This window comes from Bubalus bubalis, chromosome 2 (genome assembly GCF_019923935.1).
Source record: "Bubalus bubalis isolate 160015118507 breed Murrah chromosome 2, NDDB_SH_1, whole genome shotgun sequence".
Taxonomy (NCBI): Eukaryota; Metazoa; Chordata; class Mammalia; order Artiodactyla; family Bovidae; genus Bubalus; species Bubalus bubalis.
Window position 1 is genome coordinate 9,296,873 of NC_059158.1, and position 22,662 is coordinate 9,319,534.

General features: G+C 46.8%; 1 protein-coding gene across 1 annotated transcript in view; it reads right to left on the reverse strand.

Annotated features, from left to right (window-relative positions):
• Positions 1 to 22,662, reverse strand: part of GFOD1 (glucose-fructose oxidoreductase domain containing 1) — a 97,165-nt gene that overhangs the window by 72,569 nt on the left and 1,934 nt on the right. The window lies entirely within an intron of this gene.

The following is a 22,662-nucleotide window of genomic DNA, read 5'->3' on the forward strand; positions in this document are numbered from 1 at the left end:
TCTTGCCTAGGAAATCCCGTGGACAGAGGAGCAGGGCAGGCTACAGTCCAAAGGGTCACAGAGAGTCAGACACGACTGAGCAACTAGCACTTAAATTTCTATCCCTCTTTGTACCCCTCCCATTGGAGCCAAAATGAATTGGCAGAGCATCTCAGCTCACTTCTGGGTTCAACAGTAAGCAACAGGCTTGAGCTTCTCACCCAACTCACCATCAGTCTGGTCAACTGTGAGGCCCTGCTTGAGAAGAAACTGGTTTCTGTGAAGTAAAATAAGCTGACATATGTATCCTGTCAAACCCCAGCTCAGTCAAGGTTGATTCTTATTACCAGAACTTTTTGGAGAGTGAGGATGAAGTCACCCTTCCCCTATCCTTTCCTGGGTCCCCTAATCTTTTCCATCAGAGCCCTGAGGTTAGTGGAGTAATGGATGTTTTCCAATTCTAATTGCTAGAATTTAAACAAAATCTGTCCACCAAACCTCAAATGTCATCACCAGCTTTGCAAACTACATACAACAACAACAGCAAAAGAACCCAGTTTGATGGTTAACCTCTGCCTCCCAATTCCCACTGGCCTCTTCCTTTGGCTATTACACCTGTTTGGGAAGAAGAAAGTCAAGCAAGCAAACAATGAAAGAAAAGCACCTTGTGTTCAGGTCGCAAATGCCACTAAGTCGGTGAAGATGGGCTAAGATTTCATTAAGCAGAAAGCATCTCTCTTTTCAAACCAACAAGTCACACAGGTGAGCAATCAAGCAACTGAAAGGGAAGAAGGGAAAGGTCTCTTAAGGACCATTTAAAAATGCAAAGCATGTTATCTGTAACACCGCCCCGGGCACTTAATTAACCATGTGCCCCCATCAAGCTGGCCTCTCCTAACCACCAGACTCCAGAAAGGTGCAGGTGGCCAGCCTGTGGGGGTGGGTGTCCTGGGGTCGCGGTGATCATGAGGACTCACTGCTACAGAGCTAGTGAGAGGCAGGGGCAGGGCAGTCCCCCAGATCTGTGCTGTCCACCACCAGAGCCACCAGCTACATGAGAAGACTCTCATTTCAATTAATTAAAGTGGAATAAAATGTAAAATTCAGTGTCTCATTTGCACTGGCTGCGTCTGACGTGCTCAAAAGCCACATGGGGCCAGCATCTGCCACATGGGACAGCACGTAATGTTTCCATTAGCACAGAAATTCTACTGGACGGCATCCCTTCGGGTCACAAGACTCCCTAAGCTCTTTCCATTCCACCCGGGTTTCGGTCTCACTTTTACTGCAGGTGCCTCTATGGAGCGCTGTAAAACTGGGTCAGTGGGACAGACCAGCTTTTCTTCTTCATGAAACAGCAGAGAATAGAAAATATCATGTGCCAGTGACATAAGGGGAAGCGTCATGGGATAAAACTGTTTCAACTTGATTCCACTTTGTTGAGACACATACATGCATGTTCTCTATATCGATATATTTATAGTTACATATCTAAGGGGACAACAGAGGACGAGATGGTTGGATGGCATCACTGACTCGATGGACATGAGTTTGAGTAAACTCCAGGAGATGATGATGGACAGGGAAGCCTGGCATGCTGCAGTCCATGGGGTCGCAAAGAGTTGGACACGACTGAGCAACTGAACAACATAGTTATGTATCTACTTGGCCATGATGTACAACATATTTCTTTCTGTTGTCAGGGTCAGAAAAACTTAGACCCTCTGCACCAGAGCGTGCTCCTGGCCTATAGATACTCTGTGTGTGTGTGTGCCTTTGCCCCCGCTCACCTTCCCTTCTTCCAGGATGACTCAAATCACGAGGGAGTGAGGCCGAGTGTCTGCACCATAGCGTCATACGTGGGTTTTCTTGCACACCTGGTTTCCTCTGTGTGCTCTTCCCTGTTAATTCATTACCCCTGGGCACAGAGCCAGGCAACTGGAAGGACCGAGACACTTGTCTGGGCTCCAGGACCCACACACGGGCAGAGGCAGAGGGGAGGCTGGGCAGACAGACCCACAGCCTGGCCAACACTGATTCTGTGGCTTGTGAAGTCTGGCTCTGCTATATCTAGAGCCGAACAGAGTAAAGATGAAGAAATGCCCAGAAATCACCCTTGCTGCCTTGGACCACGCACTCTTCCTGCTTCAGCTGTTAGTTCTATTGTCCCCAGAGGCCAAAGGAAACTGGAACACCCTTTCCCTCATTGGGCTTCCCTGGTGGCTCAGATGTTAAAGAATCTGCCCACAATTTAGGAGACCTGGGTTCAATCCCTGGGTTGGGAAGATCCTCTGGAGAATGGAAATGGCAACCCACTCCATTATTCTGGCCTGGAGAATCCCATGGACAGAGGAGCCTGGAGGGCTACAGTCCATGGGCCACCAAGAGTCAGACATGACTGGGTGACTCACTTTCCCTTACTGGGAACTTTATGCATCAACTTGGCTAGGAAACGACACCCCGTTATCTGAACAAACATTATTCTAAACGTTTCTGAGAAGGTATTTTTTAGATGAGATTAACATTTTAAATCAGCAGACTCTGAGGAAAGCACAATATTCTCCATAATGTGGGTGGGCCTTGTCTAATCAGTTGAAGACCTTTACTAGAAAAAGACTGATCTCCCCTTAAAAAGAGGGAATTCTGCCAGCAGGTGGCCTTCAGACTTGAACTGCAACATTGGCTCTTCTCTGGGTCTCCAGCCTGCTCTCCGGCCCTGCAGGTTTCAGACTCGCCAGTGTCCACAACTGCAGAAGATAATTTCTTAAAATCAATCTCTCTCATTCATATATACATATGTGAACATACACACATACATAAATACATACACACATACAGTTGACCCCTGATCATTACAGGTTTGAACTGTGTGAGTCCACTTACAGGCAGTTTTTGTGTTTTTTCCCCAATACTCACTACTACAATACCACACAATCCACTGTTGGCTGAATCCATGCAGACAAAACTGTAGATACAGAGGAACCATGGATATGGAGGGTCGACTATAAGTTATATGCAGATTTTTTTGACTCTGTGGAGAGGTTTTATCCTTAAACCCCATGATGTTCAAGCGGCAACTGCACATATACACACAAACACACATCCTATTGTTTGCTTCTCTAGAGAAACAAGTTGCTCAGACGAACATACACTCATATTCTATCCCAAGAAAGCCTCCTCACGGTTCCAGGCATTCTCGTCTCTCAAATGTCACCTCCTCTGTGCAGCAACCCCCGATTTCTTCTGCCAAAACGATTGCTGCTTCTTTGCTCGTTTCTGTAGTCTATTCCTTGTGCCACATTTTTGCAAACATAATTCTTGTGCCTTGTACCATGATTAAGATTTAGGTTCTGAATTTTGTTATTCAAAGTTTGGTCCACGAACTGGCAGCATCAGCATCCTCTGGCAACTTGTTAGAAATGCAGACTCCCAGGCTTCCCTGGTGGTCCCCTGGATAAGAATACACCCGCTAATGCAGGGGACACGGGTTCGATTTCTGATCCAGAAAGATTCCACATGCCGAGGGGCAACTAAGCACGTGACTGAGCCAGCGCTCTTGCCTTTGAACTGTGGTGTTGGAGAAGACTCTTGAGAGTCCCTTGGACGGCAAGGAGATCCAATCAGTCCATCCTAAAGGAGATCAGTCCTGAATGTTCATTGGAGGAATGATGTTGAAGCTGAAGCTCCAATACTTTGGCCACCTGATGCGAAGAACTGACTCATTTCAAATACCCTGATGGTGGGAAAGATTGAAGGCAGGAGGAGGAGGGGACGACAGAGGATGAGATGGCTGGATGGCATCATTGACTCAATGGACATGAATTTGAGTAAACTCCAGGAGTTGGCCTGGTGTGCTGCAGTCCATGGGGTCGCAAAGAGTCAGACACGAATGAGCAACTGAATTGAACTGAGACAGTGTTCTAGAGCCTATGACTCACAAATCCTGAAGCCTATGAGCCTAGAGCCTGTGCTCTGCAACAAGAGAAGCCACCTCAATGAGAAGCCTGCATTGAAAAGTAGCCCCCAGTCACAGCAACTAGAGAAAGCCCAAGCACAGCAATGAAGATCCAGCACAGCCAAAAATAAATATAAACAAATTTGAAAAGTTTAAAAAAACGAAAAAGAAATGCATAATCCCCATCCCAGACCTAGGGAACTGGAATCTGAAAGTTTGAAAAGATACTCAGGTGGTTCATATCACATTAAAGTTTGAGAAGCACTGTTTCTGAACAAAGCTCCTGAACTCCAAGGAGCTTGTGAAAATATCAACACTCAGTTGCCACCCTCAGAGATTCTGATGTAATTGGTCTGGGATGCAGGCTGGGTATCAGGATGCTGAAAATCTTCCCAAGGGTTCTTACCATGTGGCTAAGCTTGAGAACCATTGTAAATGAACCCCTCATTTTATAAGAGAAAATGAGACCAGTGAAGAGAAGGTCAAGCTACAAAGTGAGTTAATGTCGGACCCCACCAAAGTTTCCTGTGTCCCTAAAAATGTTAAGGAGAGAGGGGAAAAAATCCATAGGCACTCTCAGCAAATTTTAAACGAAACCTAGGTCATCCAACACACAACACTGTCATGACACCAAGCGTCTCCTCTATAAAGCAAACCAGTAGGAACAGGTTCTGTGAACACAAAGAACCACTCAGTCTAGGCTGGATCTTAGGAACCCTTCCCATTTTTAATGACTGTCAAACACTGAAACCAGGTGTAAAATTAGTGCTGGGAAAGACAGGAGCCACCGTGGGCTAGGGTGACCCAAAAACGTCCTATGTAGACACAGATCCCGCCTTTACTGGTGCCTTGATCTTCTCCTGGCCCCTGCTTATTTGCTTATGTAATTCCTGTGGAAGGCACAAGCTGATATTATTGTGCTGCTTAGTGTTACCATGGCACAGATTTTTCATCTGAAGGTAGGAGATAACAGGGAGAAAAGATGGGAGGAGTAAACAGAGTTCTTTTCCTTTCAAACCCTCTCTGCATTTACCTTTACGCTAACAGGTAAAGCCCACTAACTCCCCTGCCAGGGTTATGATCAGTTACACCAGGTTTTCCGCCCGGTCACTCCCATCATATGCTTTATGTTTTAGGAAGGGTGCCTAATATGCAGCGGGCGCCAACCCAGGAAGACCCTCCTGTGAAAAGTGGCTGCATCCAGACGACTGCTCACGTGTGACAGGGTGACGTTCTCCGTCACCACCTCCTATAAGCTGTCCCCCGAACAAGTTCTGACCTGGAGTGAATATGTCTTTGGAGAAGAGACATGAATCTGCTTGATGGAGTATGGAATATGTCTTTGATCTGTTGCTGACAATGCAAGAGTTCTTCTTGCACAAAACTACATCTTTTCTTAGTGCCATGGAGGACAATCTGCTTAATGAGGCACCTGCAGACAAAGCTAACCCCAAACACCCACTGTGTCGATAAATTTGTGCTCAGAAATCATACCAAACCCCACTGCATTACTAGCCTGACAGCTGGTAGTGGCAGCCACCCCTGCAGATGAGCTCTCAGCAGTGGTATTAAAGGAAAAAAAAAAAACCACACCATTAACGGCACAATGCATGTGGGCAGGCGGGAGGGCAGGCAGGCAGGCAGGCACGCATGCGTGCACACACACAAACCTAGGCAAATAGCCTTCCCACTAAGCCACACCAGTCAGGCCACTTTGCCCCCCAGAACACATTTCCTCCTTTGCAGATAAAGGGGAGACTTTATCTTCCTGGTATAAAAGAGAGCTGTGTTTGTCTAACAGATTACAAAACAACAACAGGTCAGGGTAACCAACCACATGACCACAGTAGGAATAAAAACAGCACTTAAAAATATCTACCAGACCCAGATCACTTCCACAAGGAAGTCACTGGGCTTCCCTGGTGGCTCAGATGGTAAAGAATCTGCCTGCAATGCAGGAGACCCAGGTTCGAACCTTGGGTCAGAAAGATCCCCTGGAGAAGGAAATGGCAACCCACTCCAGTATTCTTGCCTGGGAAATCCCATGGACAGAGGAACCTGAAGGGCTGCAGTCCATGGGGTCACAAAGAGTTGGACATGACTGAGCAACTAACACAGATACAGATCACTTTGTCCGGTCAGGGCCAAGCTTTTAAAGTGAGTTGTTAGAACGCAAGTGTTGCAGGTGGGAATTTAATAAACTGACTCCAGCGTCTGCATTTTACCATGAAGGTAATGAAAGGTCTAGAGAGGTGACGTCACTTGCCTAAGGTCACAGCTAATTAGTTGTGCTGTCGGGATAAGAATCACCTGTCCAGGCCCCCAGGCCAACACCCTCTGGTTGCTCACGTCTCCAACCACAGCCCAGGAAGGGATTCCCACAGACCCTGATGAAGCTCCCAGAACAAAGGTTCTGAAGCTGTGCACCAGCTACACCAGCTCAGGTTTGCCTAAAAGGCATGACTTCTGCAAAGAAAAGGGAAGTGAAAACTGGAAATATTTCCACCGCACCACCTCTGTGTTTCTCTGGAAGGCTGAAGCCAACAGGAGCTTCACTTCCCACTCCGGGGCCAGGTCAGCAGGAAGACAAAAACAACGGAGCTGCCCCAGCTCTTTCCCGCAGTGTTTGGGCTTTGGCTGCACAAGGTTAGAATTACAAAGAAATCACCCTACAACCGAGAGCCTGTGGCTTCTCCCCAGATTCACAGTCACTTCCAATTACCTTCCTGAACAACAGTAGAGCTCTTAGGCCCTCAACAATCCACTTCCACTTCCTGGAAGACCATCTCTCCCCTTTGGGCAATGCTGGACTAGTTTTTACACATCACAAACGTCTGCACATGCCTGGGGACAACTGTCCCAGATTTTAAGGATCACAGAATATAAGAACTAGAGAGTCAATTCAGCCAAACATCTTCCCCGTGTTATGGTCTCTTTCCTCTGGGGGGAGAAAAAAAAAAAATCAATGTATTTTTTTCTATTAAGACCATTGAAAAACTGAAAATTTAAAGAAGAAATAAAAATCCACAATCCCATGGGCCCATAATAACCATCCTTAGGATTTTGGCTGATTACCTACCAGGCTTTAATTTTCTGGGCCAGTGTGTATTTTAAGCAAGGCTATCATCATCATATACAATTATTTTCATATCCTTTTACCTATGGTTATATCAAAAAAATTCCCCATGCTGCTATAGTCTTCCCATACATAATTCCAAAGGCTATTTAGTATTTAATCAACTATATTTACCTAACTGCTCTCCTACTTTGGGACATTTATGTTTGTTCCTAGTGTTTCATGACACAAATAAGGCTTCTCTGAACCCTATTGTGCGTGCAGAGTTATTATTTGAAGTTATTTCCTTCGGGGAGCTTACCAGAAGTCAATCTCCCATTTTTTTTTCATTGTTGGAGAAACACAGGCGCGGAGTGATTAAATGTCTGATAAGGTAAAACGAACAGCCTCTAGGGACTCCAGTTCCATCCTGACTCAGCTGTCAACGATTAGCCGTGAGACTAGCAACCAGCCGCTCAACTCCTCTGAGACTCAGTTTCCCTTGGGTGTTAGTGGATCGGCCCTCCAAGACTATCAGTGTCTCCGTCCACCATTCCACACGGCCTCCCAGGAGACAACAAATCACCCACCTGTCTCCCTGCTTTTCACATCAGCTGCTCAGGAGAATGACCTGGTCTACGCTCATCATGACATCAGAATTGTTTAAACAGGCAGGGGCCTTGCAGTCCAAGCCCAGGCCTTGCAAACTGTGGCAGCTGCAGTGTCGGTTTCTCCCTCCGCCCCCGAGTCCTTGGCGCTGAATCCAGGTCAGCCGTGGACTCGGACAGCCCTCGTTTCATACCTGAGTGTGCTGACCAGAGGGCACTGTGTCGACGGTAAACACACACAGGCCTGCACTTGGGGGCTTCCCAGAATCCCGCCGTGCAGGCGATGGAGCTGGCCCGAGTCTCCTATCAGACTTCTCGAGGACAGCAGAGGCCACTGTGAGCCCTAGTCACACCCCCAGGGGATCCATGCAGGTGCAAACATGGCCCTCAGCCCAGAGCACGCGGAACCGACGGAGGACCACACACTCCTGTTTGCATCTTGTCTACGCCAGAGTTTGCATTTATTTCTGTCCTCTTTAAACAATAAAAAATAACCAGGAGAGAAGGGAAGACAATGAGACCAGCATTTCTCAGGGTCTCCGCATCCTGCTTAACACCTGCAGCTCCCCAGCTATTGTCCCCCCAGTGATGGAATCAGATGACGTGCGCTCCAATTTAGTCACCGTTTCCCCCTTTTCATCCTTCGTCTGTGAAAGCCCTATGGCCTGTGCGCATACGGCACGTGGATTTGGCAGCATATTGTGTTGGTAGATACGCCAGCTTTGGAGTCAGGCGCTCCCACGCTGAATTGCGATTCCACTTCTCCTCTGCTGGGTGAAACCTGACAAAATAGCCTGTTTCATGGACTCGAAGACACTGCCGTGAAGACCAATGGTGATTTTAATTATTACCAAGAAAGAAAAGCTGCTGCCAATTAAACTATGACCTGACATCAATTATAAGTCAGTTCCTTATTTTAGATGATAAGTGTGGGGAAAAAAATGAGTCCTAGGTAAGTCAACGAGGCATGATATTCAAGCTCTCTCCCGTGCAACTTCTCACTTGTAAGACAGAGACATTACATGCCCGACCGGAAAGCCTGGTTTTAAGGTGGGAATGAAGTGACGCTTGTGCCCTGGACCTGGTCCAAAGTACTTGAGAACATGTTAGCTCCTCATACGTAACTTTGTCCTGTATTTTCCAAGTCTCCTGCAAATCTGTTATCATACTTTATCATAATTAAAAAAAAATACAAAACATTTTAAATTTCAATAAAAGAAAATGTCAGTTCCTCCTCTCGTTCCAGAAGGGGAGGGTAGGTTCTAGATAGAGTCTAGACGTTCTTAGACGTTCTTAGAAAAGTCCTTATATGTTCTTTTCAGAACAGCGAGCATATCTCACATGTCTTCGGCCTCTTCTCAACGCCCTCCATGACCTAGAACAAGGCCATACACATTCTAGGCATCCAATAGATGGATAGTGAATACAGCATAAACTAGTTTGAAAGCTGGTGTATGCCCACGTGCGGCACCCCTGTGGGAGGGTGTGGCCGCTGCAAGTCCCCTGGCCCCCGCAGGACCTGTCAGGGTCGAGCGCATCTCTCGGTATCATCCTGGGTCATGGGGGCTGGAAAGGAGAAGAGCAGATGGCAGGTACACATCCCCCATGGAACTCGCACGCGGGCAGGCTGTGGACGGCAGCCCACTGCACGGGGGCTGGCTCTTGCGCCTACATCTCAGGTCCACAGACAAGCGCGGCACTTGTGCTACCTCGGCCTCCCGGGGAAAGCTGGGCTGCCTCTGCGCCGTGGATGCGAGCGGCTGTGCAACGAAGTCAGACAGGCCATGTCCCCAGGGGCTCTCAACCTCTCCCCAGGCTTCTCTGAGACTGCACTGTGCGTGTAAACAAACGTCCCATGTGGGTGATGCTGGAAGGAGAACAGTTCAGACAAACAGGACTGTGTGGCATGGGGGGATTTTCCCCCAAAATGTTTACAGCTCCTGTTTTCTCCTCTAGTGCCTCTGGAAAAGGGCAGGGAAACAATCTAATTTCCTACCACCCACTTTTGATTATTCATAGTCAGGTAGGAGAAGAGAGGCACTGCCAATGACAAATTTAAACGACAAGTCATCTGAAATCCTGATGCCGCCCTTGACTTGAGTCAAGAGACATCACAAAGCCACCCACTGCTGCCTCCAAGCTCCAATTAGTTGGAATTTCACAGTCCCGGTTCCCTAAGGAACGCTCACACAGATGGGTATTGCTTTCACAAAGTTAATGGGACTTGAAAGGGGAAGAAAGCAATAAAAATTACCGAAATAGCAATTACCTATTCGTGGAGGCGTATCTGCTTGAGCGTTTGTGTAGCCTTTGCCCTTGGATGGAGATAGGACAGAGGGAGCAGGGAGAGGAGGAACAGTCAGAAACCACGTCCCCACCAGAGCTGCAGAGCAGAGGCTGTGGAGGGGGAAGGCAGGATGCTCCCCAACCCAGTCCCAGGCCGGCCCGCAGGGTTCTCATGAGATCGAGGGCCATCAATCTTGCCCTTTCCCCAACCACTAGATGCAAACTCCCAAGTCCCTTTGCTTCTTTCTGCTTTGGGCTCTTCATTGGCCAAAGGCGAGAAAAACCTCAGAGGGTTGCTGAGAGGCTTCAGGAAGCGTCTCCTGTGAGGGGAACCTGCATTCCTGCCCTGGTGTCACTCAGCCTCCTCTGGGGACACCTGCCACCCAAAGTCCCTGAGAGGACCCCCAAGGCTGGGAGTTATGTCACTTACTTCTGGTTGCCCATTTCTGACCTCTAAAGAAGATTTTAGGAGACTTACCCCAGTACTTCTTATTAATAACAGGGTCCTTACTAACAAATAGAGGAGGTGGTACCTACACATCATTAAACATCCACTAATCATTAGCACCTCATTCCTGGGAGAAAAGGAAACACATGCAAAAGTTTGGATTTCTCAAAAACCCCTGTTCAGATCAAGAATAAATGACTGCTTTGCTCACAGCCAAATTTCCCAGTCCAACAGAAGTTTCTACAATGATGGAAATGTTCTACGCTGCACTGTCCAATACAGTAGCCTCCAGCGGTGCATCCCGCCACTGGTGGCCTTTGAGCACTTGAAACGTGGCTGCAGCAACTGAGGACCCGGATTCTTTATTTTATTTAGTTTTAATTTATACAAAGTTAAAGAGCCATGTATAATTAGGGACTACAGTAATGCAAAGATCTGGAGAGTGCCTGGTATACAGTGTTAGTCGCTCAGTCATGTCTGACTCTCTGCAACGCCATAGACTGAGCCCACCAAGCTCTGGGATTCTCCAGGCAAGAATACTGGAGCCAGTAGCCATTCCCTTCTCCAGAGGATCTTCCCAACCCAGGGATCAAACCTGAGCCTTCTGCATTGCAGGCTGATTCTTTACCATCTGAAGCCAGCAGGGAAGCCCCATCTGATATACAGCTGGTGCTCAATAAAGACTGGCTCAAGGGAAGAATGAACGGACACTAACTCACCATCCTAAGTCCTGATTAAGCAGGATTCCCATGCTTTTTGAGCACCCACTGTAAACAAATCCCTGTTTAAGTCTACGACCTTCTGAGTTAGGTATGTTTATCATCTCTGTTTTACAGATAAAGAAACGGAGGCTAAGAAAAGTGCAGGAGCCCCAGCCACGTAAAATGTAGTAAAAGCCAAGACTCAATCCCACACAGAAGGACAGGCAGCCTCTTAAAAAACTAGTCAACTTTTCCACTGATGACAAAAGCATTCCGATACCTCACTTTAATTTCTACAGTATGACACCAGATTCAACAATTTTTTTTAGAAACTTGGAAAAGGAAAGAATTTTTCCTTTTGAAACGGAGCAATGAATATACAGTGTTTCACATTTGGGCATCTTTTAAGAGCCTAGCCAGACAGTGCACCCACTGAGCAAGGACCTCCTGGGTCCCCAGTCAAGAATTAACGGTGCATCCCACCACTGGGGCTGCTCCGCAAAATCAACTCCCATGACAGCCGGCTCCTCTGCAGTTGCCGCCTGGTCATTCTGTAGGTCGTCATAGGAGGTTCTCACCTCCTAAGGCTGACAGGTGACAGCCTGTGACACCTGTCCACCTCTCAGGCACTGAAGTGTCCTTCTCCAAGGAGATCACTCATCCCTTCTCACCCAGTGACTCACAGCCCCAGGCCTGCCTCACCCCTTGGGCCATAAAGAAAGAAAGTGAAGTCGCTCAGTCATGTCCGACTCTTTTGCAGCCCCATGGACTGTAGCCCACCAGGCTCCTCCATCCATGGGATTTTCCAGACAAGAGTACTGGAGTGTGGTGCCATTGCCTTCTCCAGGGGATCTTCCCGAGCCAGGGATTGAAGCCGGGTCTCCTGCATTGTAGGCAGATGGTTTACCATCTGAGCCACCAGGGAAGCTCTTAACCATAAGGGGCAGAAAGAACACTGACATCTATACTACCTGCCATGTGTGTAACACACAGCTAGTGCAAAGCTGCTATACAGTGCAGGGAGCTCAGCCTGGTGCTGTGATCACCGGCATGGGTGGGATGGGAAGGTCAAGAGGGAAGGGATAGACGTGTACATACAGCTGATTCACATGGTTGTACAGCAGAAAATTAACAGAACATTGTAACAGCAATTATATACCAATTATATATATTAAAAAAAATAAAAACTAAAGCAAGTTAGAGCTAAAAAAAAAAAAGTGAAGAAGAAAGACATCACCATCCGACACAAGCACAAAACCAGAAGATAAGCTCGGCCAGCTCCATCTTCCCCTCTGCTGACACTCCCCCACTCACGGCAAGGCCCCGCCCCACTCCATCACAGAGAGAGTCCCATTACACTGAGAGCACCCGGCCTCACAAGGTTTCCAGCTGCTTCACACCCCTTAAGGGGGCTTCACACCCCTTAAGACCCCTTGGGTCTCTCTCAATGGGGTTTTTCCCAACGCCCCCCCAAGCTGCTTCCTCTGCCTCCCCCAGAGCTGTATCATCCCTGACTGTCACTATTTGGGATCCGAGGGCAAGAGGCACTTACTGCGGACAGTGCATGGGGAAGACTTGCTGACTATATGTATATTTAATTCTAGGTAAGAAAATTTTTTAAATTCTGGACATTTTTAAACCACTCTTTCTCCGAGGCAATTGATTCAGATGCATAGTTCGTATATTTAACTTAAAAAACAATTTTTCCCAGAGTGCTGCTACAGAGCCAAGCGAAGAGGCTTGAGTGCTGCTACAGAGCCAAGTGAAGAGGTTCCTTGAAGAGGATTTTACATCATGGAGCGTTCTACAACTTCCTTTTAGTTATTTACATCGGACGGTAATGAATCTGCCTGCAATGCAGGAGGTCCAGTTTGATCCCTGGGTCAGGAAGAACCCAAGGAGGAGGGCATGGCAACCCACTCCAGCATTCTTGCCTGGGAAATCCCGTAGACAGAGAAGCCTGGCAGGCTACAGTCCTTGGGGTCACAAAGAGTCAGACACAACTGAGCAATTAACAGCCTCTTCTTGGTCCAGTATAAGCCCCACCTCCTCCAAAGGTTCTTCCAAACCATCTCACCCTCAGGAATAATCTGCAGTTCTCAGCTCTCAGGCAGCATCCATTATCTGCAAGGCCACCTCCTTGGGGACCCAGGCTGCCCAAGGGGAAGGGCACTGGGGACCAGTGTGGTCTATTCTCACCACTCCGTGCATTTGATCTCTAACCTCAAACTCAAGCTCCTCCCTCAGCCAAACAAAAGCTCATCAGTGAACTGGGGCCAGCGCTTCTAGAAGACAGCAGGACTTCATCGCCGATGAGAGGAAGTCCCTCCCAAGTCTCACTGTTGCATCTCCCATTCCACCCACACCACACTTTCTATGAAGAGAATCCTCTTCAAACACTTCCTCCACTTTTCCCCTTTCTTCTAGCACCCTTTATAGACTGGCACTGGCAAGCTACCCAGGTGGCCAGCCCTTAATCCCGTGCTGATATTTTGGGGTTACTCAAGGGCCTGAAGCAAACACTTCCTGCTGCTGCAGGGTAACGATTCGTTCTGTACTTAATCACATACTTCGTTGCATTTCTGTGTCCTTGCGAAAGCTTATCTTCTCTCAAGAACAAAGATTGTATCTTACTATCTAGAGTATTGCTCACCACACCTACAGGCATTCAAAGGCATTTATTAAATAGAAATGGGGAAGGGGGAAGGACTCTCTCTCCAGACACTGGGCAAAATAAATGATTGAAAGGTCCTGGGGCACCTCTCAAAAAAAAAAAAAAAAATCTTTGAATTGGGAAGGGTCCTTAAAGGATGTTTAGAGTACCATCAGGGCCCCGGGAAACTCAGGAGCCCTCGTCATCAGCATCTGCTCACATGATTGTCTCTCTGTTTTAAATAATGAACCATTTCAATGAATATTTGGCAAAGCTAATTTCACTTGGGTTGCAGAATTAGTTCAGCTGTATCTAGTTTCAAAATCAAAAATAAAGAGTAGCATTTAAAACCCAAAACCTACCCCTAAGTTAACAAGAAAATCATAAAACCATTGCTTCCACCTCAATAACAAGATGACAAACAACCCAATTTAAAAATGGTCAAGAGATCTGAATAGACATTTCACCAAAGAAGATATATGACTGACTAATAAGCACATGAAAAGGTGCCAGACATTATTAGTCATTAGGAAAATGCAAATCAAAAATCACGAGATACCGTTATGCACTGACTGTAACAGCAACAAGTGGAAAGACTGACAATATCAAGTGTTGGTGATGATGTACGGAAATTAGAACTCTCCCACATAGCTGGTAGGAATATAAAACAGTGCAGCTACTTTGGAAAATACTTTGGCAGTTTCTTAAGTTAAATATACGTACTAAGCATGCATGCCTGGTCACTCAGTGGTGTCTGACTCTTTGAGACCCCATGGACTGCAGCCCTTCAGGTTCCTCTGTCCATGGGATTTGCCAGGCAAGAACACTGGAGGGGGTTGCCATTCCCTTCTCCGGGGCATATTTCTGACCCAGGAGTGGAACCCACGTCTACTGCATTGCAGGCAGATTCTTTACTGTCTGAGCCACCAGGTAACCCATCAATTTCACTCCTAGATATCTAGTCAAAAGAAATGAAAACATGGGTCTATAAAAGACTCGTATGCAAATGTTCATTGCAGCATTATTTATAATAGCTAAAAACTAGAACCAATACAAATACCCATCAAATGATGAATGGATAAAACAAAATGTTTTCTATGTATAAAATAAAATATCATTCAGCAATTAGAAAAAACAATGAACTCCTGATACATGCAACAGAATGATGAATATCAAAAACATGCAAGGTGAAAGAAGCCAGGCTTAAAAGACTACATTTATATGATTCCATTTATATGAAATTCCTAGGAAAGGCAAACTGTTAGCAGATCAGTGGTTGCCTGGTGCTAGGGATGGGAAAGGGGGATTGGCCAAAAACAAGCATGAGGAAATGTGGGGGATGTTGGAAGTGTTTGAAGCTTTTGGTGGTGATAGTTTCACAAGCACCTATGTTTACTAAAAATCACATACAACGGTGAATTTATGATTAAATATAAAGCATGTCTCAGTAAAGAATAATGCTAAAGCTGCAAACCAACTTAATTTGGGGCTTCAAAACTGGATAGTTTCAGTTTATGGATATTAAAGCTAACTAATAGAGCATCTCAGTACCCTAAGGGCTATTCTAGTCAGGAATTGGAAATTTAAAAAACAATTCGTATCATTTAATGTAAAGTTACTTTTCCACAATTTTTCATACTCATTAACAATTCTCAGGGAAAGTCTAGAGGCTTTCCTGGTGATCCAGTGGCTAAGATTCCATACTCCCAATGCAGGGAGCCCTGGGTTTGATCTCTGGTTGGGGAACTGGATCCTGCATGATGCAACCAAGACCTAGTGCAGCCAAATAAATAAACATTTTTTTAAATAAAGTCTAAACCCCAAGGCATCCCAGACTTGCCCAAACCTGAGAGACCAGTTCCCCCACAGCCCTGCTGACAGGTCGAGGGCTGTCAGGGAGAGGGGTCCATGAGACTCCCAGGTGGGAGTGCAGGAAAGTCTTTTCACAGCACTCTCTTTGGGTTGAGCCCGAAACACAAAGGAACTCCCCCTCACCCACCCAACATCTTCCAGCTTCCGAGCAAGGCTCAGTGAATGCGTGTGTGCTGAGTCTCTTCAGTCGTGTCCAACTCTTTGTGACCCTATGGACTGTAGCCCGCCAGGCTCCTCTGTCCCTGGGACTCTCCAGGCAAGAATACTGGAGTGGGTTGCCATGCCATCCTCCAGGGAATCTTCCCGACCCAGGGATCAAACCTGCATCTTTTATGTCCCCTGCATTAGCAAACAGGTTCTTTACCACTAGCATCACCTGGGTAGCCCCCAGGGGCCCACACCTATCAGCTGAGTCCCCCAGAGCGGCTTCTCCTCATCTTTCTAGACCCACAGTCCTGGCCAGGTCTGCCAGGCGTCTCCTTGCCCAGCTCCCCTGGCCAGGTGGCCTTGGTCCAGACGAAATCTGTACTTGTCAGGATTCTCCAGAGAAACAGGATCAATAGAATATGGATAAATAGAGAGCGAGGTTTAATTTTAAGGAATTGGCTCATGCCATGAAGAGGACTGGCAAGTTCTAAAATTTATAGGACAGGCCAGCAGGCTGGAAACTGGAGAAGAGCTGATGTTGCCATTTCCAATAGGAAAGCGGTCTGAAAGCAGAAATGCTCCTTTCTCGGGGGCCTCAGTCTTTCCTGACTCCTTCGAGGCCTTAAGCTAATACTTGAACTCAAAGGGTCTCTGCCTCCTGGTGGTCCTCTGCTGATACACACCATGCAACAGGTGCTCCGTAAAGACCTGCAAACCCACATAAAACTCCATGGAGATGGTCATGTTCATCTACTCTCCCGTTACCTACTTAAAACCCATGTGCATTCCTAAATGTAGTAATAATGACAAGGTTGGCATCATGTGATCCCTGTATACGTTTTTCTCTCTACTGTTTTACCATGGTCCTTGCAACAGTGCCAAAATGCCAAACGTGTAATTTCACAAAGTAGATAAAGAACCTCTATCATCAAGAAATATCCGCAGCTGTAAAATCTTTAACCAAGTCTGTGTTCTTATAATCAGCACCTGTGTGCAGTGTGGACTGGCTCAGAATGACCACTCTTAATCCCTCCACCTCTGCCCTGCAATAGACTGGTCCCTGCAGCATTTTGTGATGTATCTCCCACATTGTGAGAGAACCTCCAAAAAGGCTGGGTCATGAGAAAGCATCAGGCAGGAACAGGAACACCTGGGGGCGGGGAGGACTGCCCTTTCCAGGCGGCGAGACAAGTAATTTTTCTGTTTGGGAGCTGCATGTGGACAATGTTCCGCCCACCACACGGGCGCAGGAGGCAGAGGAGGCTGCCTGAAAGAGAGATGCTTGATAGAGGCGACGCGCGGAGAAAAGCAGAACTCAAAATGGTGAAATTCCGGGAGTTCGTGGGTTCCAGGTACCTACGGAGACCCAGCAACATCCCTGCCCCGAGCTCCATGAGGTGCCCTGCATCCTTCCCACAAGTGATGCTAAATCTTCCCAGAGGACGGTGAGCACCTGGAAACACACCATCAGCACTTTGGAGACCGCGTATCTATGAAGCCAGGACTGGATTTTCAGCACGGACGCCATCAGAAGCCTAGTTTACGCACATTCCCTTTTTAAAATAAGGAAACTTCAAACTCTACTTTTTGAATCTAGCAGGAAGGAGTCATCTCATCAGAAAATGAAGGGGAAAGTATCTCCAGAAATACCACTTGGGACTGTTTAAATTACTGACCACACTGGGGAGAGGTAGAACCAACATTTACTGAGCTGATGCAGACAAAGCAGGGTGTGGGGAGGGAGGGCAGTGAGCATGGACTAGGTCTTTATCTTGCCTCCCACATTTAAACTGTATATGATAGTATCCTTAACTCCATTTTATTGATGAAAAAACTGAGGCTCACAAAGGATGTTACCTCTGCCAAAGCCACACAGTTGTAACCTGCCAACCTTTCCCAACATTGGTTACTTTTATGTATCACCACATCTTAAATCATAAGGCTCTTTGATGGATCAGGATGTCCTTGAATCAAAACAGAGAACTAATTGCCTATGTCTTTCTCAGTGAAACCTTTAAAACACGTTATTTACTTTCACTTTTTTTTGTTGTTGTTGTTCTTTCCCAGTTTCAGGTATCAAAATGTCCAACTTCTTCATTTGGCTTCTCCCCACTCCAAAATAAACTTCTGCAGAACTGTACATTTGCAAAGCCAGATACCATCAACCATTATTCACCTGAACCTAATTTCAGTTAGATGAAATGAGGCTGGTGATGCTTGACTTTTCCTAACAGTAAATAGAGTCATTTCTTTCATTTACATAAAGCCCCAGAGCTTTCTCAACTCTACACCAAATCAATAGACCGAAATAATTTCTCTCTGTGCTCAGGGGCAGACACTCAGAGAAAAATGCAATTGCCTTTACTACAGTCTTCAGACAGGAATAGACGGAGAACAGACCTTGAAGGAAGAACAGGAAATGCAGGGTTTGCTGGAGTTTCAGAACGGTTACTATCAACTCCAAGTACACCGTGTGGTTATCTGCAGCCGTATCTCTGCTCGTGTGGCAACGGTGACCGAGGGGGCCCTGTTTCCTCCCCGCTCTCTCAGGCCTGTCCCCGCAGCCCTCCTCAACCTTGAGCAATTTGCTGACACTGTGAAGTAGGGCAGAAAAGGACACAGTGCTCCCAGTCCACAGCTAATGATGCCAAACAAGTTGGGGCAAGATCAGAGTGGAGCAAGTTCAAGGCTCAATGAAACCCTACAGCCTTATTCAAAGCAGCATCCATCCCAGGGGGAGACCTCCCCAAGGAAGCCTGCACTGTTTTCTCTAAAAATCGGGGCAGGGACCATGAGAACAGATGTTGTCTTGTGACACATAAAGGCAACCGGTATTTTAACACAGCTCCCCTGCCAGCTTAACAACTCATGGTGGGGGACGCCTTGTTTTCCCAAAGGCAGAGAACCGTCACACCTCTGTGTCTGGCTGCTCCAGCATCCGTGCCACCTGAGAGCTGGATGGAAATTTTGCATCTTGGGTCCCACCCTGGAATCTGCATTTTGACAAGATCCCCAACCACAAATTAATGTTTGCAAGGTACCAGGCTACTGCACACCGGACAAAAATGTTCTGTATTTACTGACACATCCTGTTGATAAGCAGAGCATTCATTCATCCGATGAAAGGCATTCATTTGGCAATCAAGAAATATTTATAGCGTGCCTATGATGTGACTCAGTGCCTGGCACTGTCTAGGGGAGATAAGGCAACCCGGTGAGTCAAGCAAACAAAGGCCCTACCACCTCAAAGAACTAACATTCTAACTGCGGAGACAAGTAGCAAATAGAAGAATAAGCAAACACATAAAAGAGATTATCACCACCTTTGACAAAGAATCCATGGATTTATCCTTTGAGCACACTGGCCTGCAAGCAAAATGCCGTTATGCGCTAGATTATTCATTACAAATTTGTATAAGCAAAAGGTAGGAAACAACCGAAATGTTGAGTCATGGGGAACTGCTTAAATAAATTCTGGCTTATCCATACAGTGAAATGCCATGCAGCCAAAAGCAGGAAGAACAGGACTTTTACCTTCTGAGTTTTCCATATACACCTGTATGTGTGTGTGCACACTCAGTTGCTCAGTCCTGTCTGACTCTTTGCGACTCCATGGACTGTGGCCCACTAGGCTCCTCTGTCCCTGGAATTTTCCAGGCAAGAATACTGGAGTGGGGTGCCATTTCCTACTCCAGGGGATCTTCCCCACCCAGGGACTGAACTGGTGTCTTCTACATTGGCAGGTGGATTCTTTACCACTGAGCCACCTGGGAAGTCTAGTACAGACTTTTAAAATCTTCAAAAGGGATATAAAAACTTATAACCATGATTACCACCAGTTGACAGGGACTAGGGGACACTTCCTCCTCATTGTGTACTATTTTGAATGTGTTAGAGCTTTTGAAATTTGTACCATCTGAATATACAACCTACGTAAAATAACTGAATTAAATCTACTTTTTACACAGATGCTTTAATGTGAGTGCAAGAAAAGATGGAGGTACACGGTGCTGAGACTCGGGGACTGGGGGTTGGGTCAAGATTGAGGAAGGCGCAGGATTTCAGGAGGAGGTACCACTGGGGCTGAACCTGGAAGGGTGAAACAGGCATCCATCACATACACGAGGCAGAAGGGAGTTCCTGACAGAGGTGTGGATGCAGGAACAAAAAAGGGTCTTTCCAGGAAACACCTGCAGTTTGGTTTAGTTGCAGGGCGTGGGGTTCCAGAACCACCAGCAGGACATGAGGCTGGACAGAGGCGAGGTCTTGCCTGCTGTGCCAAGAAGCTGGGGCTTTTCCTAGAAGTGATGAAAGCGGGGAGCAGTAACATGAGCAGGTTTGCAACTCTTCAAGGTAATTCCAGCAGCAGTGTGGAAGGTGGACAGAGGCAGGGCTGGAGGTGGGCAGACTGGAGCCTAATTCAGATGAGATAAGGGCCTAGTTCCTTCTGTGGGGGAAGCAATGACGTAGACGAGGCAACAGACATGAGAACAGTGGGGAGTCGGCATCAACCAGATTTAGGAACTGATTCCGTCAGAGGGGTAGACACAAATAAAGGATAACGCCAACCATCTCACCTGATGGAGGTACAAGGTGCCACTCTCTAGGAAGGAAGTGAGGCAAAGGAGCAAATTCAGGGGATGGGAGAGGAAGGCATGACTATTTCCAGGGAGGTGGGGGAAGCACAGCGGTAGGTTCACATCTCTAGCTGTATGTCCTTGAAAAATTCGACTCCACCCTCGTCTGTAAAATAGGGCCAATAGTCATCCTAGAGGATTATTTTCGTCATGAAACAAAACATGTCATAGACCGCACCTACCCCATTGCACATAGTAGGCATGTGACAAGAGGCAGCCCCAGACGCTGTGCCCCAGACACTGTAGAAATTATACATTGTAGAAAAATGTCTCCAACAAAGAAATGCTAAGTTCACTAAGGTAGGGATTTCAGGCCAATTTTTGGAAATCAGTGGAGGATGCTGTGGTTCAATCGATCACAAGTTTTGCGTCTCCATCCTGGCCACCGCCCCTCACCTCTGACCAGTATGGATGGAGGGCACAGATCTCTTGCCATTGCTGGGCAAGCAACTCAAAGAAGGACAAGAGGAGGCCAGGACCAACCAAGCTTGGCTTGTTTCAATTCCAGGCAAACACTAATATCTGCAAACCCTCAATGGCCAGGCCGGCCCCATAACTGTTTGGGGTTTGTCACTTCCTGTGCTGCTTGCGTTCAGCCTCTAACTGTGACAGCACAGCAAGCCGAGATGACCAGCCCATCGGGCATGCGCAGGTACAATGGAAAGAAGAGTCAGGTCTAGCGATTTTCCGGTGAAGATGAAGCCTCGAATGAGCCCAAGTCCAGTCAGCTCTAAATCCAGAGCCTCCACATTGCCTACAATCAAAAGCCGGTGGTCTGATTACCTGTGAAATCAGGAATTTTAAATAATTTAAATGGCCAAGACTTACCATGAAAATATGAACAAACCCCTATTCCTTAGGCATGATTAAACCAGGTCTTATTTCTTTCGCCTCTGACACTTCGTTCTGAAAAGGTAACCCATCTCTGTCTTGTTGAGGAAAAAAAAAATCACAGGGATTTTTAAAAATAAGAACAGAAGAAGTATCCAGAAATGTATCATCTGTGCCACTTCTCTCAAAGCCAGAAAACCGGAACATCCCTGTTCCCCAAACTGCTGCCCTCCAGGAGCCATGCTCTGCAGTTGCTCTGTGGGCCTGACCTTCAGGGCTGAGCTGCCATGGGGTGGGGGGGCAGGGGAACAGTGTTACAACAAGGTCTTTCTGATGTGATCAGTCATAAGCCCTTGAGCAGAGACAGGGCTCAAGACGGATCTGTTTTATATGCATTGCCCTATAGATTTATGCTATAAGACAGTTATCATCTATTGAATATGCACAGCTCCATCATGAGCACAGAGGCTAGCTACCCAACATATATATTAGATCAAACAGAAAAGAAATATTGGCCAGAACCCTATGACATTACATTCAAAACCAAAGAAACCAGGCAACAAAAGTCAGAAGCTTAATAAAATTTATGTGAAAACTGACAGCCGTGGACAGCCTCCTTAGATATCCTATCAGATGTCCCATCTGAGTCAACAAAAGAATGGCCTGATAAAAGTGGTTTTCTAGGGAGAGCGTGTTCTACATCTGATCATAGTTCTGGAAAGATAGAATTAAAATATATGTACATGTCACCAACCCTAAGTCCATGCCTGTTTTTAAAAATAAAACATTCTTTCCAAGATTGCATAAATTCCCACTGGTCTCTGGATGCTGTCTCCGCTCCTTCCCAGGGCTTCTCCTCCAACTCTTCCCTAACGTGGCGTCCTGAGCCCTAAGCTGCGTCTCTTTTCCTGGCCAACAAAAATTCCAACTTTTAAGGGAGGGCAATGACATTTTCTTAGGCCCTAAGGAGCGAGCACAGAGTCGGACACCACTGAACAACAAAGGAGTGAGCAACCATCCAGGTGCATATAAGAACTGCTGATAGACAACAAAACATGCACTGCTTCCTCTGGGCATGGCAGGGACTCTGATACTCTGCTCGGAGATGGTCCAGTCTGCCTGGATTAGGTAGGGGAAACCGGCGGTGATGGCTGTTAAACTCATCCCCAACATGCCTGTCACCAGGTCCTGGAACGACTCTTGCCAGGAATTAAGGAGGGACCATTGCATGTTCCCACGTGACACTGGCAGCCTCTGGAACTACTGCATTCATTCATCCCTAAATTACTAAGCTGTTACTGTTGAGTCGCTAAGTCCTGTCCGACTCTTTTGCCATCCAGTGGATTTGGCCACCTGATGCGAAGAACTGACTCACTAGAAAAGACCCTGATGCTGGGAAAGATTGAAGGTGGGAGAAGAAGGGGACAACAGAGGATGAGATGGTCGGATGGCATCACCGACTGGATGGACGTGAATTTGAGCAAGCTCGG